This window comes from Rhinoraja longicauda, chromosome 13 (assembly GCF_053455715.1).
Source record: "Rhinoraja longicauda isolate Sanriku21f chromosome 13, sRhiLon1.1, whole genome shotgun sequence".
NCBI classification, from domain to species: Eukaryota; Metazoa; Chordata; class Chondrichthyes; order Rajiformes; family Arhynchobatidae; genus Rhinoraja; species Rhinoraja longicauda.
In genome coordinates this window covers 11,700,640-11,718,090 of record NC_135965.1, presented here as the reverse complement: position 1 = coordinate 11,718,090, position 17,451 = coordinate 11,700,640, and the positions used below count along the sequence as shown (strand labels likewise).

The following is a 17,451-nucleotide window of genomic DNA, read 5'->3' as shown; positions in this document are numbered from 1 at the left end:
AAAAACAAACGGCTGGAGGAACTTAACAAGCCATGCACTATTTTTATTTAGTTTAGAGATACAGCACGGAAACAGGCCCTTCGGCCCACCGATTCCGCGCTGACCAGTGATCCCCATACACTCACCCTATCTTACACACTAGGGGCAGTTTAGCATTTCAATCGAAGCCAATTAGCCTACAAACCTGTACGTCTTTGGAGTAGTGGGAGGAAACCGGAGCACCCGGAGAAAACTCACGCGATCCCAGGGAGAACGTACAAACTCCGTACAGGCAGCATTCGTGGTCATTTGCCGAAGGGAATGAACAGATATTTTGGGTCCGGACCCATCTTCAGACTGAACGACTGACTCCAACATTAGCACTGAGCTTTCAAGAGACCAATACGCTAACTCAAAAACAGGGTGTGGGTGAAGGGCAGGAGCTTGCAAACTCCACACAGAGAGCATCAGTGAGTAGGATTGAATGCAGCTGCGTCACTGAGGCCACAAAACAGTCTGGGTGTGGGGGTGAGCAAAGGGCAGGAGCAGTCAGTCGAATTGTAATCCAAATGCCAACCTGATAGAGCTGTTGTGTTCTTTCGTTTACTGGATTCTTTTCAGCAGCTGCACATCTTATCTTCTCCACTTTATCCTCCTGTTCTCTTGTTTCCTATCACATCAAACCTCTTTCCTGCTATCAATGCCATCTGGCAACATAAAGGCAATTAACTGGCCTGATGGGATCACCAACAATGACCAGCAGTCTTGGCCACCAAGCACGACATCTGGAGGCTGCAACAAATCGTCCAATCAGCTGAGAAGGTTGTTGGCTGCAACCTTCCCCCCATTGACGAACTGTACACTGCAAGGGCCAGGAAGTGAGCGGGTAAGATCATCTCTGACCCCTCTCACCCTGGTCACAAACTCTTTGAAGCACTTCCCTCTGGAAGGCGACTCCGGACTGTCAAAGCAGCCACAGCCAGACATAAAAACAGCTTTTTTTCCGCGAGTAGTAGCTCTACTCGACAACCAAAAGTCTGTAGTCTCTTTTTCCTTTGGTTTATTTCACTCACATGTTTAAACTGTAATGTTGTATTCTTAATGTTTTAATGTTTTATGCTTTATTCTTAATTGTTTATTGTATGTTCGTGTTGTTACTTGTGAGCAGAGCACCAAGGCACATTCCTTGTATGTGTACATACTTGGCCAATAAACTTATTCATTCATTCATTCATTCAGTCATTCATTCATATCTGGGTTGGATGATAGTTGACCGCCTAAGATAAATCTCTACAGCAAATTTGAAGAAGACAATTGGAAGGTTGGCCAACTCAAGCTATGGTATGAAGCTACATCTAATGCCATATGCAATCTGCCTGGATTTGGGAGGATGATTTCTTTTTTAATGCAGATGCTGGAAATATGAAATAAAAACAAAATGTTCTGTAAACTCTCATTAGATCTGGCATGTAACAGGGGTTATGGGGAGAAGGCAGGAGAATGGGGTTAGAAGGAAGAGATAGATCAGCCGTGATTGAATGGTAGAGTAATATTGATGGGCCGAATGGCCTAAATCTGCTCCTATCAATTATGTGTGGAAAGAGAAAGAGTTAATGTTTCAGGTCAAAGATCTCTCATCAGTGGAAGTAATAGTACAGGAGTTTTCCATATCTCCTGATGATGAAGTAGGAGGCTATTTCAGGCCATCAAGACTGCGGCTGCTTACAATACAATCCTATTTTTCCTACCAGTTTTCACTGTAACCTATTTTCCCCATCAACATCCCCAACCTCCTTCCTAGCCATTCCACCTGCTCGCAAAGGTCAATTTACAGTGGTTAATTAGCCAATCCACCTGCAAGTGATTTAATTTTAGTTTAATTTAGTTTAGTCTTGAAGATACAGTCTTGAAACAGGCACTTTAGCCTCCTCCATCATCAGAGCAAGGCCCAGCGCAAATTGGAGGAACAGCACCTCATATTTCGCTTGGGTAGCTTATACCCCAGCGGTATGAACATTGACTTCTCTAACTTCAAATTGCCCTTGCTTTCCCTCTCTCTCCATCCCCTCCCCTTCCCAGTTCTCCCACCAGTCTTACTGTCTCCGACTACATTCTATCTCTGTCCCGCCCACTCCCCTGACATCAGTCTGAAGAAGGGTCTTGACCTGAAACGTCACCCATTCCTTCTGTCCAGTGATGCTGCCTGTCCCGCTAAGTTACTCCAGCATTTTGTGTCTACTTTGGTCCATGCTGACCATAGGTCATCCGTTCACAACAGTTCTATGTTATCCCACATTCACATCCACTCCCTACACACTAGGGGTAAATTTACAAAGGCCAATTAACCTACAAACCCGTGCATCTTTGGGTTATGGGAGGAAACCGGAGCACCCGGTGGAAACCCACGTGGTCACAGGGAGAAGTCGCAAACTCCACGCAGACAGCATCCGAGGTCAGGATCGAATCTGGATCTGTGGCTCTGTGAGGCAGCGGCTCTACCCGCTGCACAACTGTGCCGCCCAGATGTGGGAGGAAATCGGAATTTCCGGAGCAAACTCTTGCGGACACTTGCAAACTCCATGCAGAAAGCATCAGAGATAAGGATTACATCCAGATTACTGGTGTTGTGAAGCAGCAGCTCGATTAGCTGCATTACTGCGCCATTCAATCCTTTTGCTTTCTTTAGATTAATATGGAGGTCAATAGGGGAGGAAGCAAATGCATGGCAAGTGAAGGAACATTGCAGAACATCCTCAGATCTAATGAGGCCCGAGGCAGTGTAGAGCAAGCAAAATGAGCAATGGAAATATCATTGCAATAGCATTAGATAATAGCAATAGAAAAACCTTAGTTTTTCTCAGAGGGAATGTAGGCATCATATTGCCCTGACAGGTTCCCCGAACCTACATGTGGAAACTGATTCCAGAATCAGTGACAGTCATACCTGCATATTGAATACAGGTCATACCTACATGAATGACAGCTGTAATTATTATCATTATAATAATTACCATTGTGTTGCCCTCGGGTGCTTTTGCATTATCCCAGAGCTAATTTATCTTCTCGATCATTCAAGTAAGAATGCTTGCTGGCTGCACTGCAGGGTTTCACTGAAGGTACAGGTGTCTCCTTTAGCAACATCCAACCCTTTGAGGTCATACTTTGCAAGAATCCTGCTTGTGACTCCACTCTGATCGTTACATTCAAGCTCACTCATGCTGCCTGTTTTCAGTTCACATGCTCCTGACTGACACATCCTAAAGCCATCAGGTTCATATATTTCCATCAGAATGAGTCCTTGAGGCAAAACTAGAATTCCGCAAGCAATAAAACTGTCTTTCCTGTTATTTGTTTGTTTTGCTCAAAACCATCTTGCTATCACAATAGTTTAACTTTCTCCTACCCGCGGTGAAGAGTTGGAGAGAAGTTTGGCCTCAGCATTCCTGTCCCCGCAATACACAGCAGATCCCATACGGAGATTGTCTGCTGTTTTTCAGTGTGAGGGCATACCTTTGCAGGTGAGGTCACAAGGTGAAGCTACATTCAGAAAGAATGGCTGAGAGCATCTTTTGGACAACAGGACAACAATGGAATGTTGGCCTTCGTAACAAGAGGAGTTGAGTATAGGAGCAAAGAGGTCCTTCTACAGTTGTACCGGGCCCTGGTGAGACCGCACCAGGAGTACTGTGTGCAGTTTTGGTCTCCAAATTTGAGGAAGGATATTCTTGCTATGGAGGGCGTGCAGCGTAGGTTCACTAGATTAATTCCCGGAATGGCGGGACTGTCGTATGTTGAAAGGCTGGAGCGATTGGGCTTGTATACACTGGAATTTAGAAGGATGAGGGGGGATCTTATTGAAACATATAAGATAATTAGGGGATTGGACACATTAGAGGCAGATAACATGTTCCCAATGTTGGGGGAGTCCAGAACAAGGGGCCACAGTTTGAGAATAAGGGGTAGGCCATTTAGAACGGAGATGAGGAAGAACTTTTTCAGTCAGAGGGTGGTGAAGGTGTGGAATTCTCTGCCTCAGAAGGCAGTGGAGGCCAGTTCGTTGGATGCTTTCAAGAGAGAGCTGGATAGAGCTCTTAAGGATAGCGGAGTGAGGGGGTATGGGGAGAAGGCAGGAACGGGGTACTGATTGATAGTGATCAGCCATGATCGCATTGAATGGCGGTGCTGGCTCGAAGGGCTGAATGGCCTACTCCTGCACCTATTGTCTATTGTCTATTGTCTATTGTATTCTTCATTCCTTTAAAGGCAGGGTTGTTTTGTTGTATAGCACTCTGTGACAAAGCTCCCCCCCCACTCCCTCTCTACTTGCATCAGGTCTTCAGGCCCATGCATCAGCTCCATGCATCAGGTTCTCAGGCCCTTGCATCAGCTCCATGCATCAGGTCCTCCTTTGGAATATTGACTGGTAACAAATTGTAGAATATCACCAAAGTGTGAAATGGTTATCAATTACCGTTCCTGCACCCGACCAAATTTGGTTATGATCCTATCAATTGAAATATGTGCTGCCAAAAATACATTTCAATTGATTCATATCAGAGGTTCTTTGCCCCTGCCCATCAATGGTTTAATATAACTATTCTAAAACTATGGCTTGCCGTCATTTTCAATGTTACAAGCTATTTTCTATGGGACAACTTGGTTGGAGGGGAGCAGCAATGTTTGGTAGCTGGGCGTTGGTCCCAGGGCAGATGAGATATGAGATGCAGGTGGAGGACAATCACCAGTTGGGAAATGAACTTCATCCAATAGAGGAAATGGCCAGTGGCTGGAGTGTGGCAGGACATAAGGAGGAGGAATTGAGATGTTTTGCTTTAATGTTTATAAGGCATTACGATAGGAGGCACTCTCTCAAAGAAGCAGCAGGCAATGTCATCAGAGACCCACGCCACCCTGGCCACATTTCATTTCACTTCTACCGTCAGGAAGGTGGTATAGGAATCTGAAAACCGTGACCACCAGCCTTCAAAAATAGCTTCTTTGTAACAGTCATCAGGCTTTTGAACCCTACACAACACTAATCTCAACTATGAATTTCTGTGGAATGTCTTTGGAAGCACTAAAGACTTTGGGAATTTTGCACTGGAATTGTGGTTACTGATTTATTGTTTATTATATATTATCTATGTGTATTCCATTTACAGGCCTCTTATGCTGCTGCACGTACTAATTTAATTGTTCCATTGTCGGTACGTACGACAATTAAGCACTCTTGACTCGAATCTTGACCTGACCAGGTAGGCTGACATTTTTGATAGTGTTCTTGTTAGCTTTATTGATTGATATGGTTTGCCCTGAAGTGCATGAATTTGGGTTCCCAACAGCTCATGTCGCCTCACCTTAGTGAGAGAGAGAAAATTTAGTGAGAGAGAGAAAAACTTTAGTGAGAGAGAGAAAATAAGGTTACCAAGATTTTCACAGTGGAGCATCCTTTAAAAATGTTATCAGTACAGGAACAACAGAATGCCTTTCAGCCACATGAGTCTTTGCTGCCTTTCAAAAAAATCATGGGTAATCTGCACATCATTTTCTGCTCCTTACTTTTTATCCTTTGATCCGATTGCAAAACAAAAACCTGACTTAGTTTGATTCTAAACTAATTAGTGCATGATTGGAGCGAAGGAAACTTGTGGAAAGATCTTTGGTTGAGGTGGAGAGAAGGCAAGGTAGGGACAGTGGCAGATCATTTTGCAGAGCTCAAAGCAAGTAGATGTGCTAATGGCTAGGACAAATCGTTCCACATAATCAGATTTTTGTATCCATTTCAATTCCTCAAAAAAAGAACAATTATCAATTTGTCGGTGTTGCCATAAGCCATTGACTGAAATGGAAAAGGTTTTGATTGTAAGTCACTGTGACGCTGAAACCAATCTGCACACATCAAGGATCTGCAGAGAGTAATGATATAAAATATGATACGCAGAACCAGCCAATCTCCATCTACTAATATTCTCCTCCGCCTAGCAGAGCTGGTTCTTACCCTCAACAACTCCTTTGACTCCTCTCACTTCCTCCAAATCCGAGGCGTAGCTATGGGCACTCACATGGGCCCTAGCTTTGCCTGCCTCTTTGTAGGGTACGTTGAACAATCCCTGTTCCAGGACCTCCGCTACATTGACGACTGCATTGGTGCTACCTCTTGTACCCATGCAGAACTCACTGACTTCATAAATTTCACCACTAATTTCCATCTGGCTCTTAAATATACTTGGGCCATCTCCGACATCTCCCTACCGTTTCTGGATCTCACCATCTCTATCACAGGAAACAGACTAGTGACTGACATCTACTACAAACCTACTGACTCCCATAGCTATCTTGACTACACTTCTTCCCACCCTGTTTCCTGTAAAAACTCTATCCCCTACTTCCAATTCCTCTGTCTACGCTGCATCTGCGCCCAGGATGAAGTGTTTCATACCAGGGCATCAGGGATGTCCTCATTTTTTAGAAAACGGGGTTTCCCCGCTTCCATTAGAGATGAGGCTCTCACTAGGATCTCCTCTATATCCCGGAGCTCCGCTCGTGCTCCCCCTCTCCGCATTCATAACAAGGATAGAGCCCCCCTTGTCCTCACCTTCCACCCCATCAGCCATCGCATACAACAAATTATCCTCCAACATTTCCACCTCCTCCAATGGGATCCCACTACTGGCCACATCTTCCCATCTCCACCCCTTGCTGCTTTCTGCAGAGACCGTTCCCTCCGTAACTCCCTGGTCCACTCGTCGCTTCCCACCCAAACCACCCCCTCCCCAGGTACTTTCCCCTGCAACCGCAGGAGATGCAACACCTGTCCCTTTACCTCCCTCCTCGACTCCATCCAAGGACCCAAACAGCCTTTGCAGGTGAGACAGAGGTTCACCTGCATCTCCTCCAACCTCATCTATTGTATCCTCTCTCCAGATGTCAACTTCTCTACATCGGCGAGACCAAACGCAGGCTCGGCGATCGTTTTGCTCAACACCTTCGCTCAGTCCGCCTTAACCAACCCGATCTCCCAGTGGCTCAGCACTTCAACTCCCCCTCCCATTCCCAATCTTGGGCCTCCTTCATTGTCAGAGTGAGGCCCAGCACAAATTAAAGGAACATCATCTCATATTTCGGTTGGGCAGTTTACACCCCAGCAGTATGAACATTGACCTCTAATTTCAGATAGTTCCTCTATCCCTCTCTATCCCCTCCCCTTTCCAGTTCTCCCTCTAGTCTTCCTTTTCCTACTACATCCTATCTTTGTCCCGCCCCCTCTCCTGACATCAGTCTGAAGAAGGATCTCGACCCAAAATGTTACCCATTCCTTCTCTCCAGAAATGCTGTCTGATGAGTTACTCCAGCATTTTTTTGTCTACCTTCGATTTATACTAGCATCTGCAGTTTTTTTCCTACATATAAAAAACAAGGTCATTTTTGCTTGAGATGTTGATTGAGAAAGAGTCCAACATGTCAGAAATCCACTACACTTCTCCAAAAACAGCATACGCCTGCTAACCTCTTACACTCTGATACTGTAGAGCAAATGCTGAATTCTTATAACTACTGTCTTATCTCATGATCATGAAGTGCACCATACTGTTTACAATAATTGCACAAGATGGCTAACCCGCAGCTAATACCAGCATGACAATCCCATGTTTTTTCATTCCGATGTACCATGTCATGGTTCCCAGTTACCTGCATGTAGATTTTTTTTTATTCATGGTTGTTTTTCAAAAGGAGATGGGAAAGAGTAAGCCAGGCACTTTCCCACAGAAGGGAGTGGTATTAACTCGCACACCTGTTCCTACCCCTTACACACTGTTGGCAGATATATTGTGTAGCACTGCTGAACACCTGAGGGTAAAGGAAAAGCACAGAAAATACCAAAGCATCACACTGTTAAGAAAAACATACCATAAATTAGAAGCAACTAAATACTAGTCTGATGTACATCCCTTAGTCAGTGAGCTATGGTTGTGGGTTGATGTTACTGATCTCCTATCTTGCATTGTTTTGACTGCTCCGCCTGTTCTATTAACTTCAATTCAACTTTATTTGAATAGTGAATCAAGTCATCCACACTATCCCAATTTAAAGGGTGGGTATCTTGTGTGTTGTTATCCTAAAGCTTTCTTTGGGAATGTCAATATCCTGCACGATTAAAACAAGGTGCCATTGATGAAACAGCGTGAAAATTAAATATGTCAAAAGAAAGAAAGAAAGAAATGAAAGTACAATGACTTAAATTTCTTTAGAACCTTTCATTACCCCATAATGTCTCAAAACACTGATCTGAAGAAGGGTCTTGACCGAAACGTCACCCATTCCTTCTCTCCCTGCTGCCTGTCCCGCTGAGTTACTCCAGCTTTTTGTGTCTAACTTTGGTTTAAACCAGGATCTGCAGTTCCTTCCTACACATCTCAAAATGATGCGCAGTTAAAGAAATACTTGCAGTATTTAGGACACATGGCACCAAATTTGCAAATCCCACAAACAGCAATGTGATACCGACCAGTTAATCCATTATCATGACGTTGATTAAGGGACAGATGCTGATAAGGGAACTGATGAGAACAACAGTGTTCATTTTCCACACCACTAGACATTTTATACTCACCAGATACAAGACTTTGATTTAAGATCACATTTGAAAGATAAATAGGCATAATTGTTTTCACTTTAAAACTGAGAAGACAACTCCCATACATATTGGTTAAGCCCAGGCCTGTATATTTTCTCTTAAAGGGAATTATTTGTTAATCACCACAGACACAATTTATTGCTGAGGGCATTGTAATTTCTCTCTTGAAAGATCATAGCTTAACGAAAGATGTGGCTAATTTGAAAATGAAGCTAGAATGGTTCTTGCGGCAAAGAATCCCAGAAACATCAATGAGATACTTACCAGATCATCCATTGTCGTGATGTTAGCTGTGGAGCAAATGCTGGGAGGGACACTGGTTGGAACAGCCTTCCTCTTGTTCTAAATGGTTAATGTCCCACCTGAGAAGAGAATGCCCCATTTATCAGAATGAGTTTGATTACTCACACAACTGATTTATGTAGTTGTGATATGCGATATTCAAGAGAGGTGAGTGGGAATTTTAACCCTTCCAATCCCTGTAGAACCAGATGCTTGGACAACTCAACTACTCTGTGTAAATTACCTTTTCGTTTTTGCTGCTCTTCTGGGAATTCCAATCTAATCTAAACTTCTTTGCACTCTAGACGGACCTATCTTAAGTCAATAGAGTCACTCAGACTATGAATATGATTTAGGAATGAGTATAAATATGGTGATCATAAAGGGCCACTGCATTATTTACTACAGGCCTGCATGAAGAACTTATTATTGCTTCTCCTGCTGAGATCAGGAGCCATGGCAGCAACGAACACAAGGAACAGCAGTTGCTGGTTTACTAAAATAAAACACAAAGTGCTGGAGTAATTGATTCTTAAATTAGCCCCATTTTTCCTTAAGCAGTGATCTTTCAAGAGAGAATTTACAAAGCTTCCCTTGAAAGGGAGACTTTGCAGTTTCACCCTTGAAAGATTCCAATCTAAGTAAAGGCAATGTTAAAAGATGTTATTACATTTTCCATAACTGGTTGGGTGATATAACAGTTTTCAAGCAAAACTGGTGATTTGTTTTTTAGATATTGAACAAACTATTCAAATATGATAATTATTAAGGATTGTAGGGGCAATATAAGCAATTTCCATCTTTAATCATGGGATAATTACAGAATTTTCTGTTCTTTTATTTGTGATTATTCAAACCCTTCAATAGCTTAAATGTGCCATAATAGGGCTTATATTTCAAAATTATCTTTTACGTGAGGAAGGCTTGAGGAATCCAATGGTTTTTTTTTCCATTTCATACTAATGTTCTAATGCATTTGAAATATTTGTTATAGATCTGCTCTGACTATTTAAAGCCTGTCCAAACTTTGACCATTCCAAACATAATATGTGGAAATTGTCCACAGAGGGTAAATATATTTTGATTTTTCACATTGCAGCGTTAGTCACTTTCTTTCTAGATGGCACCATGTAACCTTTGGACTTTACTCACAAACTTCTTTACCGCTGGTCCAGAAACATCTGATTATTGCCTGACACAATCCTATTAAGAGTATTTTCTATCATATTGAACATTGTTTTTGGGTCCAGTTTCTGCATCTTTAGAAGTTGGGCAATGGCAGCATCACCCATAGGGGTATCTCTTGTCACATTATTTGTTATGCTTAGTCCATTGCTTGAGTTGCTCTTGCCAGTCGGTCAGGACGGTACCTCTATTATTCCGTCATAAGTTCCATGGAATCTTCCTTTCAAAGCAGTTCTGCGCTGTTTTGCAGAGGTCCTGCCTTTGAACACACTCACTCTCTGTTGGTTTTCTGGATTGCAGCCTTATCCTCTGAATTTATGAGTTCTGGACTTAGCTGTTGAAGTAGAGTTGGACAAGTTTGTTTTCTCATTTTATGTGGGTAGGAGTGGCAGAACGGGAACAAATAGTATATTTGAAGTGGACAGACAAAAAGAAAACTTTTGACAAATTATCACATGAGAACTGAAAATTTTACGTGATTTGCTAATGTTAAAACTGATGAACTGGGAAATTAATAATAGTTTTTATAAATAGTGATAAATAGTTTTTAAAGATATTGCCGGAGAAATACATAATGAAGGATTCCCTGCATTTCTTTAAAATCTAGCCTTGAGATTTTTTAAGTTCACTGAGAAGATAAAATGGCATTTCAATTTTAATATTTCACCTGCAACATAGCACCATAGACAACGTGGTACTGATTTGGTACCGCTCTGAGAAGAGTCCAAATACTTGTTGTTTCTAATGTGCATGGCACAATGATAATAATTTGTATTCTTTTATGAACTTTAACACATAAAATCATCATTGGGCTCTTTAAAATAGAGGGGGGAAAAGAAAGGATGTTGAAACTTAGTGACAAAATTAGGAGACGACTGAAAATTCGACTGTAAGAATAGAAAGGTGTAAGAGGGGATAAAGGTTTGTAAGGAGGTTTCAGAAATAGGCTAGAACAAGATCTTGCAGGAATTTGAAAATGATTTTACATTTAACTCGCTGAGGTTAACTCAGAGACTTCGAGATAGTGCGGGATTATGGGAAAATTACAGCAGGCTAGTATGATGCAGAAAATAATATTTGTGGCTGAGGTTTTAACCAGTCAGATCTTATTGTGTATAGGATATAAGGTGACAAATTGTTGAAGGATCAAACTGAGTGGTGACGGCATGGATAAAGGATGGGAGATGAGGTAAAAATGGAGAGGGGTTTTCTGGAAGGGGAAGTAAGTTGTCTTAGTGATGAAAGGGAGGAGGGATTTTATATCGTGGGTGAGGTTTGCTGGCATGAGTTCTGCTTTCAGAACTAGGGAAAATAATTTCAAAAATCATCCTTTGGTACATTATCAGATAGGTGTTTCTGAGTATCATTCACATCCTTTACACATATACTGGAAAACATGATTCTCATATTTCACTTGGGCAACTTACAGCCCAGTGGTATGATTTTTGAATCCTCTAACTTCAGGTAGCCCCGACATTCCCTCTCTCTATATCCCTCCCCCACCCAAGTCGCACCAGCTTCTCATTTTCATCCAACAAACAGCTAACAATAGCCTGTTTCCTTTTCATCGTTACTTTTTTTGCATATCTTTCTTTCATTGTTCTTTATTTCTCTATATCATCGTCTATATCTCCCATTTCCCTTATCCGTAACCAGTCTGAAGAAGGGTCTCGATCCGAAACGTCACCCATTCCTTCTCTCCAGAATGCCGCCTGTCCCGCTGAGTTACTCCAGCTTTTTGTGTCTATCTTCTGGGAAACAATAAGAGGGAAAATAAGAATAACAAGAAAAAAAGCAATAAATATAAGGAAACAAAGGATGGGAGAAAAAGATAAAATTGACTTGCATTTGTACAACATTCCCAAGCCCTTGAGATGTCTTAAAGCACTTCATGGTTATTAGATTGTTCATTTGGAGTGGACTTGTAGGAAAGCCTAACAGCAAAGTCTCTTAGATATAGCCATGAGATAGCTGATGGGTTCATTTGTTTTTGATCTTGTTTGGATGATAAATGTTGAACAGAACATTGTAAGGTTTCTCCCACTTTCCTTCAAATACTCCCTGTGGAAATTTTATGTTGGATTCAACAGTCCGTTTCAATTTCATCTTTTGAAAAATATCTCTAAAAATTTCAAATAAATCTTGGAGTGAGAGGTAATCCTATGACCTTCAATTTTAGAGGTGAGAGAGTGAAAGTTGAGTCAGTCTAAACCTATTTAGACTGACCTATTTGGACTAAACCTATTTAGAATTATATAAAATATGCAATGTTGAAAAAGGCTATACTATATTGGTCTTTGTCTTTCATAATAAATTGATATCATTTGCAACTTGTAATCTTGGTATTATGGAAGTCACCTCACTAAATCTGCAGGATAATTTTAAAATTAACCAAATTGACTGAACACATCCAGTTATTCTAAAATCAAACCATTCTTTTCAACATCACTAATTTACCCAAGACCCAGTAATATCAACAAACAAACTATTTTGATGACAACTACACATTGAGAGAAAGTTCTTGAAGGGACACATGTAGTGCTGGAGTAACTCAGTGGGTCAGGTTGCATTTATAAAGAAATAGAAACAAGGAACTGCAGATGCTGATTTACAAAAAAAGACATAAAGTGGTGGAGTAACTCAACAGGTCAGGCAGCGTATCTGAAGAACATGGATTGGTGACACTTAAGGGAGGGTCCTGACCTGAAACGTCAACTATCCAAGCTGCCTTACCTGTTTTGAAAGTCCAGCACTTTGTGTCGGCATCTATGGAAAATGTGGTTATGTGACGTTTAGGGTTGGGATCGTTCTTCAGAATGTTTGTAGTAGAAATTGGAAGAGAAACACATGTGGTTGTAGTGGCGAGCCTGGGTCAGAACATAGTCGAAGGGCAGAAGAACAACAGGAATCATAGAGGGGGAGCAGTGAGAGAGGGTCTCATAGAACTCCTGTCAGAAACAGGAGGAGAACTTCAATTTAAGCATAGTTTGAGGAGATTTTGGAGTAAGACTGTAAAAAAGTAGACACAAGGAGCTGCATATGCTGGCTTACAAAAAGTGACACGAAGTGCTAGAATAGGTCAGCAGGTTAGGGATTGCTGGTGAAACTGTGCCACTTCCAAGTGACATCTCTCATTGATCATTCTGGGTTCACCTGACCAAATGTAGTTTCCTTGCAAAATCTAAATGAGCAATTGTTTCATCAACTATGAACTTCAGGAACTATTTCACATATCTTAATGGACTGCATATTTTTCTCTCATACTTTCGTGTGCTATATTATATCATCCTTTATGAGCCACATAGGTGGTTACTGCTGTTGGTCATAGAGTGGTACAGCACAGAAGCAGGCCATTTGGCCCAACTTGCACCTGACAACCAAGACCCCCACTACACTCGTCCCATCTTTCCTTCCGATCCATACACCTGTTCTCATGTCTTTTAAAAACCTGGTGGTGTACGAATTACATTTTCTCTGTATTGTTTTGATATTAGCAAATTAGTAAAAAAGATGTCACAGAGAGTGATACAACGCGAAAACAGCCCCTTCGACCATCAATCACTCATTTACCTTAATCCTATATTAATCCCATTTTTTATGCAATGCCATTATAATCTTCTGCAATATACTTCTGGCAAAAAATTACATAAAATATGAAATGTCCATTTCAGTCATTGTTCGGAGTAACAATTAATTACATTGCTAAACATTTAAAAAAAAAGAATTTTCAGCTTGATTCCATTGAGTAATCAAGCTAATTTCTTGATTATTGTTTGTAATTTACAACACATTTTTATCAATGCCCTGTGCATTGTTCTGGTTTTCAGTCATGATCACTCTAGGACAAAACAACTTTTGTTCCTTTTTTGATTCATTGTGCTTAACCTTGTATTCATAAATTTCAAACTCCTCCTATCGATATTTCTACAAAATGTATTTACACAAATTACTCGGCAAAGGTCAATTGTTTTTGCTGAATCTCTTTATTTGTGGTTTGTTACTCTCCAAGCTTGATTGTATTTTTGGAAACAGACTGTTCAGAAAACCAGATTTAGAATTTAATCCGATAATTAATTCACGTTAAAGTCTCTGCAGTGCAATCTTTTTAGCATCATAAATAAATATGATGATTATTTGTAACTCACCTTAAAATGAATTCTGTCAGAGATTTTATCTCTAACATGATTTGTGTGCCATTAATTTGACCGTATTTGTCTCACAGTATTTATTCCCTTTTAGAAATCATTGTATTTAATGATTTCCACCAATGCTCTGTGTGAGAATTGGATATGCATTCAATTTTTATGCAGAGAAGATGTGAAGAACAAATCCAGTAAAACCAAAGATTGGAGCAAAATAATCTTTGGTTCTACTGGACTGATGTTATTTTTAATGCACTTTCATAATAGACAATAGACAATAGGTGCAGGAGTAGACCATTCGGCCCTTGGAGCCAGCACCACCATTCACTGTGATCATGGCTGATCATCCACAATCAGTACCCCGTTCCTGCCTTCTCCCCATATCCCTTGACTCCGCTATCATTAAGAGCTCTATCTCTTGAAAGCATCCAAAGAATCGGCCACCATTGCCTTCTGAGGCAGAGAATCCCACAGATTCACAACTCTCTGGGTGAAAAAGTTTTTCTTCATCTCCGTTCTAAATGGCCTACCCCTTATTCTTAAACTGTGGCCTCTGGTTCTGCTCTCCCCTAACATTGGGAAATTATTTCCTGCCTCTAGTGTGTCCAATCCCTTAATAATCTTATATGTTTCAATAAGATCCCCTCTCATCCTTCTAAATTCCTGTGTATACAAGCCCAGTCGCTCCATTCTTTCAACATATGACAGTCCAGCCATCCCAAGAATTAACGTCGTGAACCTAAGCACTCCCTCAATAGCAAGAATGTCCTTCCTCAAATTTGGAGACCAAAACTGCACACAAAACTCCAGGTATGGTCTCACCAGGGCCCTGTACAACTGCAGAAGGACCTCTTTGCTCCTATACTCAACTCCTCTTGTTATGAAGGCCAACATGCCATTAGCTTTCTTCACTGCCTGCTGTACCTGCATGCTTACTTTCAGTGACTGATGTACAAGGATACCCAGATCTCATTGTACTTCCCCTTTTCCTAACTTGACACCATTCAGATAATAATCTGCCTTCTTGTTCTTAGCACCAAAGTGGATAACCTCACATTTATCCACATTAAACTCCATCTGCCATTCATTTGCCCACTCACTCAATCTGTCCAAGTCACCCTGCATCCTCAGAGCATCCTCCTCACAGTTCACACTGCCACCCAGCTTTGTGTCATCTGTGAATCCCTTCATCTAAATCATTAATGTATATTGAATGAATACATTTATCGGCCAAGTATGCATATACAAGGAATGTGCCTTGGTGCACCGCTCACAAATGACAACACAAACATACAGTTAATAATTAAGAATAATGCATAACCACATCAAAACAATAATGATACAACATTAGTCTAAACATGTGGGTGAAAATAAACCAGAGCAAAAAAGAGACTACTGACTTTGGTTATTGAGTAGAACTATCACTCGTGGGAAAAAAACTGTTTTTATGTCTGGCTGTGGCTGCTTTGACAGTCCGGAGTCACCTTCCAGAGGGAAGTGCTTCAACGATTATGTGGCCAGGGTGAGAGGGGTCAGAGATTATCTTGCCCGCTCGCTTTCTGGCCCTTGCAGTGTACAGTTCGTCAATGGGGGAAGGTTGCAGCCAACAACCTTCTCAGCTGATTGAACGATCCGTTGCAGCCTCCGGATATCGTGCTTAGTGGCTGAGCTAAACCAAACCATGATAGAGATGGTGAGGATGGACTCAATGATAGCAGTATAGAATTGGACCATCATTGCCTGTGGCAGATTGTGTTTCCTCAGTTGCCGCAGGAAGTACATCCTCTGTTGGGCCTTTTTGGTTGTGGAGTCGATGGTGGCCCCATATTTAAGGTCCCTGGAGATGATGGTTCCAAGGAACTTAAATGACTCCACAGATGTAACTGTGGTGTTGTTGATGGTGAGTGGGGGGAGGGGAGGGGGAGCTCTTTGAAAGTCTACAATTAGTTCCGGTCTATAAATAGCTGCGGTCCCAGCACTGAGCCTTGCGGTACTCCACTAGTCACTGCCTGCCATTCTGAAAGGGACCCGTAAATCCCTACTCTGTTTCCTGTCTACCAACCAACTTTCTATCCATGTCAGTACCCACCCCCCAATACCATGTGTTCCAATTTTGCCCACTAATCTCCGATGTGGGACCTTGTCAAAGTCCAGGTACACTAATTTTGCCCACTAATCTATGTGGGACCTTATCAAAGGCTTTCTGAAAGTCCAGGTACACTACATCAACTGGCTCTCCCTTGTCCATTTAGCTAGTTACATCCGCAACCAATGTATATAGTATATATTTCTGGCGACAGAAGCACTTACTAGCCATCAATAACTGCTCAGCGATGATGGTGATAACCTCCTTGAATCATGGCACCCATGAGCTCCATGGTGTCTAAGTTGAAAGGGTTGAGAGCTTCAAGTTTCTTGGTGTTAATATTACTAACGATCTGTCATGGACCAACAACATTGAAGCGACAGCCAAAAAGGCACACCAATGCTTCTACTTCCTTAGGAGACTGAGGAAATTTACAAACCTCTACAGATGTACCCTGGAAAACGGGTTGCATCACAGCTAAATTTGGGAATAGCTCTGCCCAAGACTGCAAGAAGTTTCAGAGATTTGTAGATGGAACCCAGACCATCACACAGACCAGACTCCACACCATTGACTCCATCTGTATTTCATGCTACTTCAGAAAAGCAACAAATATAATCAAAGACTTATCCGACCCAACTCATTCCAAATACTTATTCACAAAATGCTGGAGTAACTCAGCATGTCAGGCAGCATCTCAGGAAAGAAGGAATGGGTGACGTTTCGGGTCTTGACCCGAAACGTCACCCATTCCTTCTCTCCTGAGATGCTGCCTGACCTGCTGAGTTACTCCAGCATTTTGTGAATAAATACCTTCGATTTGTACCAGCATCTGCAGTTATTTTCTCATTCCAAATACTTCCCTGCTCCCATTGGGCAAAAGGTACAGGAATATGAAAGCGCACACCACCAGACTCAGGAACAGCTTCTTCTCCTCTATTATCAGGCTTCTGAATGGTCCTTTCATAATCTAGGGTTCTGTCCAATTCACCTCTACCCTATTGCGGACATTGAATTTTGTCTTTGGAACTGTTGCGCTGCAATGCTGAGAACTATATTCTGCACTCTATATCTTCCACTTTGGTCTACCTATTGTACTTGAGTTTAATGTTATTGTTTTTATTATCTGATCTGATTGGATA

The 17,451-nt window shown here is 41.6% G+C and overlaps 1 long non-coding RNA gene across 3 annotated transcripts in view; it reads left to right on the top strand.

Moving 5' to 3' along the window:
• Positions 1-17,451, top strand: part of LOC144599443 (uncharacterized) — an 89,192-nt gene that overhangs the window by 71,386 nt on the left and 355 nt on the right. The window lies entirely within an intron of this gene.